General features: G+C 36.5%; 1 pseudogene; it reads right to left on the bottom strand.

Annotated features, from left to right (window-relative positions):
• Positions 1-949: 949 nt before the first annotated feature.
• Positions 950-9,116, bottom strand: LOC131756912 (keratin-associated protein 13-1-like; annotated as a pseudogene).
• Between the last annotated feature and the right edge of the window lie 1,080 nt (positions 9,117-10,196).

Genomic DNA, 10,196 nt, shown 5'->3' with positions numbered 1-10,196 from the left:
TCTAATTCAAGATTGCCATACTCACTCTACCATATTATCCCTATTACCTCACTCTTTACATTTCACTGTAACTCAGTTCAGTTCCAATTTCAGAAGATGGAAAGAAAACTTTTATTCGATGATGTAAGAATTATAAAGGAAATGGCATTTAAAAATGAATCTAAACGTTGAGACCCTCTTAAATATAGAAAACATAAAAGCTATGAGAATAGATAGGGGAAATATATGAAGATGAAGTGAAATGACCAAAGCAGAGGGGAAAAATACACACGTGTTCAGGGAAGAATTGAAGTTCAATTGGTTTATACTAAAAGGAGAAATTTATGTAGAAATGAGAGACAGAGATAGCAATATAGGATGGGTACATGTGGATATGCTGACTTCATTAATTATAGGTTTTATTATTTCTGTTCAAATTGGTACAATCATCTAATTGGGTATCTTTGCTCCAGTTTCACGTGGATCAAGCCATTTTTACTCATTCTCCAGACTTAGCTTATAAAATAGTTTCTCTGGGAAGCTTTGCTAACATCTCAGATTGTTATTAAGGTCTCATTGTTAAATGTACTTATAAGTTGAAGAACTGCTCTTTTACAGCTTTACTTATTGTTGTAATTAAATCATTATTTGGTTAACCTTGCTAGTTGGTAAGTTCAGAGAAATGGGAATCCCACTTAATAACCCGTTTTAAATTTTTCTTAATATAGAGAAGTATATGAATGAATGGATTCTCCCTGAAAAGAAAATGTAATAGGACATTTGTTCATCATGCATTCCCTAATAACAGAGCTAAATGAATATTATTTTGAGGACTGGTGCTGACAAGATGTTTGACAAGGTACTACTGAGGCATGACTAATAAAAAATATGGGAGTTAAGGCTGGGGAGAACAAAGCTGTTACCTATAATCACTAATGTGACAAGAATAAATAAATAAAACTTGGTGAAATCAATTGCATGGAAATGACTCATGATGAGTTTCCTGGGAAACTAAATACATTAATCCCCAGAAGTAAGAACCACATGCTGGCTGGTAAAAAGATGACTGGCAATTCCTGGAAATAAAGTTGCTTTGGCAGCAGGAGGTTGGCAGCTGAACCCCTAAGTTCAAATTTCATAGAGACATTGAGTGTAACAGATGGACAAGGAATGCAGCAGGAGGAAATCAGAAGTCTAGCTGGGGCAGGATCTATGAAAGAAATAATGGGAATCTGGTAGAGAGCAGGGCTGCTTTTGTAGGGAACTGAAGACCCAGAATCACTGTTGCTGGAATATAGGGAGAACCTTATCTTGATCCTGATAAATTCAGAGTGGCATGGACGTAGATACACTACCAAATGTAAAATCGATAGCTAGTGGGAAGCAGCCACATACCACAGGGAGATCAACTCGTTGCTTTGTGACCACCTAGAGGGGTGGGATAGGGAGGGTGGGAGGGAGACGCAAGAGGGAGGAGATATGGGGATATATGTATATGTATAGGTGATTCACTTTGTTATAAAGCAGAAACTAACACACCATAGTAAAGCAATTATACTCCAATAAAGATGTTAAAAAAAAAAAAAAGATTTGAATCTGGCCTCTGTATCCTGACACCAAATTAAATCTCAGAGACAGAGTTTTGGGTGAAGTAGAAAAGAATAGATTTATTGCTTTGCCAGGCAAAGGGGCCACAGCAGGCTAGTGCCCTCAAAACTGTGTGTCCCGAGAACTGGGGGGCAGGGGAGTGGTTGTAAGGAGTTTTATAATCAAGGGGCAGGGTTACTGATAGAGATTGTGGTGCATGCAGGGCCCACATTCCCTCAATCCAGAGATCATCTGGCGTCAGGTGATGGGGTTTGAACTGTGACCTTCTCTGGAATGAAGAATGCTTCATCAAGTAGTTAACATCTTCCATTTGGTGGTGGTTTTAGTTCTGCAGAAGAGCTCAAAGATATTGTTATGTGTCTCCCTTGAGGGGGAACCAGGACCGTGCCCCAAGGCTGCACCCGGTGTTTCTTGACTGCTCTTCCCTTATCTCTGCATCCCCTCCCTTCCCTGATTAGCAAGAGTTTGAACCTGCCCTTTGGAACTCAGGGAAGGGGACACAGAAAGGCTTTTGTGCCCAGGAACTCCACAGGGTCCTGCTCAGTTTCAGAGGTAGGGGTTGGCTGTTTCTAGAGCAGCTGTTGTATGGGATTGGGACAGTTTCTTGAGAAATAGTGATAAACGTTTTTATATTTTGATACTTATATCTTTAAATGAGACTTTATTATATTTAACTTCATCACCAGTTGGGATATTACAAATTTATTCTTTCCAACGTTATAATTACTAGTTGTGTGTGAGTACCTCACTTTATGGCTGTATAAATATTATTGAAACTATCCCTGATTCTTCTTTAACAAGAAGTTTGCTTTTTAACTAGAGTACTTCCAGAGGCCAGAGAACCACTTTCACATCTGAACTATGCAGGTAATTTTTAATCATCAGAGGATGCTCCTACTTAACCAAAGTGGGCATTTGCATATGGGGATAACTTGGATTACCACGTTTTCAAAGCTTATGGAAGTTATGAACAAAATAAGATTACGTTCACAGGGGAGCAATCCGACATTATTATTTCAATTTCTGTCAGGGATGCCAAATAAAATTTCTGTATTTTCTCTCATTATTTTGATCCCTTTCGATTTCCCAGTAACAGTCTAAAAACCATGAATATCCCCCAAGCATTCTAATAGTGATGATAATGGAGAGGAGAAGAAGAGAGAGAAGTGACTAAAGGGGAGAGAAGATGAGATCATGTAGCACAACTGAAATTCCATTAAAATGAAATAGGCATTAGGAGTTCTGTTGTTAGCCTTACCATTAACTTCCCGAGAGACGGAGAAATGAATGCTTCTCGTTCTCAAGTTCTACATCTATACAATAAGTAAGTTCAGCTTGGGGATCTATACAGTTACTTGTGTCACTTATATTTAATGTATTTAGGAAGAGAGTGGGACATTTTCATTTCCTTAAAGAAATGCTGTCTTTGGCAAGTCTGGTTCTCTTTGAGCCTCTCTTTTCTTAAATGCTAAAAGGACCTTAAACTATAATGAGCAAATTCCTCACAGGTCTGCTTGAGGGTGTAATGAAATAACGCTTAGGAAATTTCTTTAGATTCCTTGGCTCTGCACAAAGATAGCATTTTATTTTTACGTTTGGCTCATTTACAGCAAGTTATATTTTTAGCAACTTATTATTTCCTGAAATTATATGTATACTTATAAAAACTTAGAAAATAACCCTAAAAAATCAAATAGTATCAAATTTCATGGTGAGATGCAACCAGAACAGACATATGGGCAGTTCTAGAAGCTCATTTTCAGCTGCTTTGAGTTTGAGACTTGGGAAGGCATTGAGATGAAACACATGTCTTCTGAACCTGACCCTTCTAGAGTTTCTAGAGCAGCCCATATATCTGTTTTGGTTTTATCTCACCTAGGTTTAGAGAGAATCTCCTTACATACACTTAAGAGAAATGAATCAGACTAGAAACTGGTTGTTGAAAGGCAAAATTCAGATACTTTTGCCAACCAAAATGAGGCTAATTCAATTATTATCAATGAAAGATCATAAGCATTTTTTTCCCAAGTTTACAAATGTATACTAGTCCTTCATTTACTTTTTTTTCGTATGAACCAGAACATATGAACTAAATTATTTCCTTGCTTTCCTAATTCTGTCCTTCTGCAGATACAAACACATAGTCAATTGTTCATGAGTGAATTCAGCTCTCCTCTGCTTTGGAGATTTATAGTCAGAGAAAGTTGTGCCTTCAATGAAATTCCAGGAAATTATCATATTAAGACACTTAAAATTCTAAACACATCAGTTAAGACCTTGCACAGAGTTAGGATTTCAAAGCGCATTCACAGGGGAATATTGATCTTTTGTTTTAATCCCACAAATGGACAAGAGAACAAAATTAGAAAATAAACAGATAACAAACCACCACATTGTTTTTGGATTAAGGGGTTTATTACATTTAATTCATGTGAATTTCATTTTGAGGAGAAAATCTATTGAAATAAATGCTATTGCAAATGATGACATTAGACTTTTAAAATTTGGTTTATTGTTCAGTTTACTGCTGGCAATACATTTTTAAAAGGTGAGAAATCAGTAGATATAAGATAAAAATAAACTACAAATTTTAAATAAAAAGAACCTCATATGGCTGTAAATTAATTAACACCATTCATAAAAATTCAAACATCAAAGAAAAAAATGGATGAAAATTTGGAAATATTTTAAAATGCATAATGATGATATAACCCAGTAAAATTTGAGAGGTACAGCTGTTTAGAAGGAAAACTTTAGATTTTAAAGTATATATAACAATTCAAGAAAGCTTGAAATCAATTCTTTTAGTACTGTATATGAGGAACTTAGAAAAAAATAGCAATTTAAACCGAAAGTAAATTTAAGATAGAAATAAGAAAGGGAAGAACAGAAATCAATGAAATAGAAGTCAAATATAAAACAAGGGAAACAAAACAAGGTCAAAATTTAGATTTTGAGAAAATCAATTATTTTAATTTTTAAAAGAAACATCATTTAAGAAAAGAAGTGACCAATAGCTTCACAAAATTTACATAATTATTTGGAAAAATATTTATTTTTCTATATTCCAAAGCAAAATTAATTTTTTTTTCATTTTTTCCAGTAAGCGAGGTAAATATCTTAGCCTTCCTCATTCTCCCTCTTTTCCAAACACTTCCTCAAAATAGTCCTGTTGGCAAACTTAAGAGTAACCACAGGATGAGCAGGGAGCAGAACTACACTTAGACAAAGTGGAAAGTTAATCCATTTGTTTTCAAAGGGTATAGAATCTTAGTTCATAACCTCTGTACCAATCAAAGAGGCTCATGGCCTCATTCTTTACTAATTTATTTTCATCTTTCATTCTACATTTGTATTAAAGTGAATGATGAGGGTCATCAGTTGAAGGAGACTTGCCAGGAACTCAGAACCTGGTCAACCAGCTCCAGTTTTGTATTGATTATTCTGTACAGTGTAGGCTTCCAGAGGCAGTGTTTTTTTTTTTTTTTTTAAGAAAAGAACTTAATTATAAAACTGGGCATTTCCAAAATATGTGTGGTCTTTACTGTGGAAATATTGACTTGCAATTTTTTTGTTTGTGAGTCTGTATTCCTTAGATATGGATCCAATTCTTTCTGATATGAGAAGTGTTATCGATAGATTATAGTACTTTTTCAACTGCACCCACTTCTAGAAATTGTCAATCAAATCAGGCAGGGTCAAATTAATTATTTTACAGAAAATTTTTGAGGATAAAATTTTTCTGAAAACGTTTTTATTTATTTTTATTTTTGGAGGATATTTTGAGCTGATATAGGTTGACTTTTTAAAAAATTTTAAATCTTTATTTTTCTGTTTGAGAATATCCATTAGGTTGTTGTGGTTGTTTTTAAATGTACATATCTCTTAAAATTCCCTATATATTTATTAGTTATATCCATCTTTTTCTTAAATTATTCACATATTCATCATGGGCATTTTAGCCAACTAATTCTAATAAGTGTGTTAAATGTGAATTTCTTCTTAATGATTGTTATTTTTTTGATGGGGGTAGTAACACTTACATGCTTTCTGACTTTTTTTTGTAATGTTTTATTGCATTATGACATTGTATATAAAAGAACAATGTATCTTGTAGTATAAATATTTATATTTTTGTACACATATGATTATATAATTATGTAATTGATACACATATATACATACAAATATATATATGAAAATATTTTGATTTAATGTTTTCAGGAGAATGTAAGTCCTTTTTTCTGCATGTTAGATGGGTCAAGGGCTTATCAGTAATATTCCTCTAATAACTGAGTTAGGCAGGCACTGTCTCTAATATTTTTTTAATTTTTTTAATATAATTTAATTTATTTTTTATACAGCAGGTTCTTATTAGTTATCCATTTTATACATATTAGTGTATATATGTCATCTAATTTTAATCAGCTTTATTGAACCTCTAGTTTGCCTGTACTTTGACCAGGTATCCTGACGCTCCCTGATCTGAGCTCATTATTATATTTTATTTCAGCTGGGAGGGATATTGGCCCATAGTTTCAGGCTCTTTTAGTTTGCCTTTGAAGTCATTTGAGTTTTGTACATTTTAGTTACTGTATTTTACAGTTTTGGAATTTTTCATTTTCATCTTTATATATTCAAGCACTCTGTCAAAATTCTTAAGCTTGTCTTTAATTTCTTAAGAAAAATAACCACAATTATTTTTGTGTATATTTCTAATATGTTCATTATCTGGATCTCCTGTAGACTTGTTTGTACTCTATGTTGTCTCTTGTTCTTGTCTTGCTTTTTTTGTAGTGTTGATAGTTTTTAATCAATTACTATAGGTAATTTGAGGTCTGTTTGCAGAAGAATTTACTCTGGAGGTACCAAGCTGGGGTAAGATTACTAATATAGACATATCATCAAGATTGATGTAATTCAAAGGTTGACTTCAGTTCCTGTGAAACATATTCTGCTTCCATACCCTAAAAATTCTAGTGGAGTCTTTAAAATCCTATAATGTTTCAAAATCCTAGAATGTTTACCAATATCTCCAGTTCCTTACAATGCCATGGGAGTCTAATTCTGTTCATTCACACTATGAACCCATTGATGTTTTTGGATTTAGTGGGTAACTCTAGGAAGAAATCAGCCCAAATGCCAACATTTCTTTTGACTTAAAACCTCTCCTAACTTTGATCTAGCAGTTCTTAGCCTGGTAATGCTCCAGTGTTTGTGCACAGATTATTTTATCCAGTTTTACTAGCATTCTAGTAGTGATTTGAACTACCCACTCTGATGCTGACAAAAGTTATACTTGGTAAATAATACCATGTTACACTTCTATGTATAAGGATGGTTGGTAAAGATATTTATTTTACAATATATGCAAAATTATTTAGAATAGACAAGAAATCTGGTGTGAGAGTTATCACTGGAAGTCTGTTCCAGTAAATTTAATAGGCGGATAGGAAACCTAGGATTAATGTCATTCAAAACTCAAACTTCAAAATGATGCAGGATGGGCTTCCCTGGTGGCGCAGTGGTTGAGACTCCGCCTGCCGATGCAGGGGACACGGGTTCGTGCCCAGGTCCGGGAAGATCCCACGTGCCGCGGAGCGGCTGGGCCCGTGGGCCATGGCCGCTGGGCCTGCACATCCGGAGCCTGTGCTCCGCGGCGGGGGAGGCCGCAGCGGTGAGAGGCCCACGTGCCAAAAAAAAAAAAAAAAAAAGATGGAGTAATGTGCAGCCATTAGAAATGCTATCTAAACCTATTTACCAAATGACTTAATTGCCCATAATTGCCCCAATATTCCCTGAACATACCAGGTAACTTTATATCTCTCTGCTTTGTCCATTCCATCTTATTTTTCCAAACTTTTTCTATTCTATCCTATACTACTTCTATTTTTGCTTTTCATAGCAGGTTCCATCTTTTAGGAAAATTGTGAACATCAATTTCTCTCTAAGACCGGGATCTTTGGTCGGATCTTGAGTCCCTTTGAACTTCCATTGCCTCATGTTTAAAAAACAAACAAACAAACAAACCTGTAGCACACAAAATTTATGTTCCTCTGAGTGCTATTTAAAGTTCTAAAGAAATAATGACTTGAAAATCTCTTTGAACATTTATTTAGCTCATCACAAAGATAATGCCCTTTTATTATTAGATTTGTCTCCTTTTCAAAATGTGTCCAACAGCAATGTACCATTTTCTGAAATCTGTGTCCTATAAAGAAGATTAGCACATGACTATAAAAAAAAAGTAAAAGATATCCATTTTTTGCTGACATAAATGTTGTGGTTCTCAGCCATATATAGCCTGAGCCACTGGAAAGCATAGAGATAAAAACCCACACATCCTGAATCAAAGTTCTTCACAACAAGAATAATTGGCTTCCTTCTTACATGCTGTAAAAAAATGACTTTCATGGAAAAGTACTTACTGAGACTCAAAAATTCGGTCACTTTTACCAACCAACTTTGGATGAACTTAATAGAATTTATTTAAGCTTTATATTTAGTATTTTCTGAAAATATACAGACACAAGTTAGATTTATATTTAATTTTTGTTTTATGTACAAACCTAGCCGTTTATCTAAATTTTATTCTTTCTCTCTGCATTCCGTATATATCCACTAACTTTTGTGCTTTTCTTCTCCTGTGAAGAGAGATATAAGGACACATGATTTAAAGAACAAGGCTTTTATAGCTCTTGAGATGTTTATTTATACTAAGTCTAATAATAATAACATATATGGATGCCAGAATAAATGTGTTTATTTACTTAAGATAATTAGATACTGTTAAATTTTGAAGGATATCGAATAATTGGATGATTTCCATCACCAATGCAAGTATATGATTTAAAGTTTAGGTTTGTCACTTAGTTTTACATTCTACAAGACCCAGTCTGTAAGTTAGGTTGGGTGGCCGCAGAGTGAGTGAACAGCCAGTCTTTGGGGACCATGAAGCGGGTTGTTTCTTGTGAGAATAAAATAGTTGTCATTCTGCGAAAAGATCTGGACATTCAATAACTTGATCTTTAGAAGCCAGATCCACAGATAGGCTGAAAATCAAAATAGGTTGGGTGGCAGGATCGGGATCCATAGCCCAAGGTAGGAGAGCCCCAGACTCTATAACCCAGGTGTCTGAAGCCACTGGATCCACAGACCAGCGAGTAGAAGCTTCTGGATCCAGAGCTCAGGGAACAGCCTCTGCTGGACCTAAAGCCCAGAGACCCAGCATATATTGTCTAGCAGGGATGGTAGAGGGTGGAGGTCGTCGAACAGTAGCAGGATGTCTGGCAAGGACTGGACACCACACCAAATGCCCGGCACATTGTGGGCTCATAGCAGGTCTCCTGACAGCTACGGTAGAGAGAGGAGCCCAGCTGGCAGGTGCTGCGAGAGTAGAGGTCAGTGCTATAGACCAGGTTGCTGGAGTAGAAGGAGCCTGGGTAGCACAGATGACTCCCAAGGGAGCTGGAGGAGAAGCTTCCAGAGCAGCAGTTGTAGGACATGTTGACAGGGGATGTGAGTTCAGCTGAATTAGACTGACAGTATTCTGTGGCATTTGTATACTCTCAGAAATACGTGTTTACAGCTACAAGGTCAGCATTCCTACATGTCTGCTCCCTCATTTGCATAGTATTACCTCAATCTTCATTTCTGTAATTGCAGTTGCATAGTTTCCTACACATTGTATTTACGGGTGTTATCCTAGTTTTTTGTTACAACACAAAGCCTATAAACTAGTCATGGAACAAATGCTATGACCATTTTATATTAATGACCATCCCATCACAGCCAAGGATGTCCCTCCTTCCTGGTATACACTGCATGTGTATCTGAGTCTGGCTTTGCTGGGGTATGCATTCCTTCTAAGGGTGGAGATCAAAATGGTACCATCTTTCTTTTTTATTTAGTTAGAGGCATAGCTTTGGCCTTCTAAAAAGCCTTCTAAAGATTGAAACTACTTGTGACTCTTCATTTTTGTCCTCCAAAATGAATTTCCAAGTATTAAATATTAATGCAGAGATCTCATATCCAATGGAGAAGGCCCAGCAATGTTACAAATGGAATGGAGGAAAGCTACTAACAGAGGGAACCCTGGGTCTGAAGCCATTGGATCCAGGTCCCAATGAGTAGCAGCTTCCAGATCCAGAGCTCAGGGAGTTGCAGCTGCTGAAATCTAAAGCCCGGAGACCCAGGGTAAGTTTTCCAGCAGAGTGTGGAGGTCCTTGGGTGGTAGGAGGATGTCTGGCGGCGACTGGGCACAGGACGTCTGGCACCTGGTGAGCTCACAGCAGGTCTCCTGACTGTAGAGAGAGGAGTCCAGATGGCAGGTGTTGGAAGAGCAGAGGTCAGTGCTGTAGACCAGATTGCTGGGGTAGAAGGAGCCACGGGAGAAGCCTGGCTAGCACTGGTAGCCCCCAAGGGAGTGGGAGGAGAAGTTTCCAGAGCAGCAATTGTAGGACATCCTGATGGGAGATGTGAGTTCAGCAGAATTACACTGAGAATATTCTGAGGTCTAAGGTCATCTTGTGGACTGGGTAATTATATACTCTTGTCAATGGTTCGGCACAGTACTGGTACAATCCTCTCACATTTTTCACTCCTTTTCT

The sequence above is a fragment of the Kogia breviceps genome, chromosome 5, assembly GCF_026419965.1.
Source record: "Kogia breviceps isolate mKogBre1 chromosome 5, mKogBre1 haplotype 1, whole genome shotgun sequence".
Taxonomy (NCBI): domain Eukaryota; kingdom Metazoa; phylum Chordata; class Mammalia; order Artiodactyla; family Physeteridae; genus Kogia; species Kogia breviceps.
The sequence above is the reverse complement of the archived record's forward strand: the minus strand, read 5'-3'. Positions and strand labels throughout refer to the sequence as shown.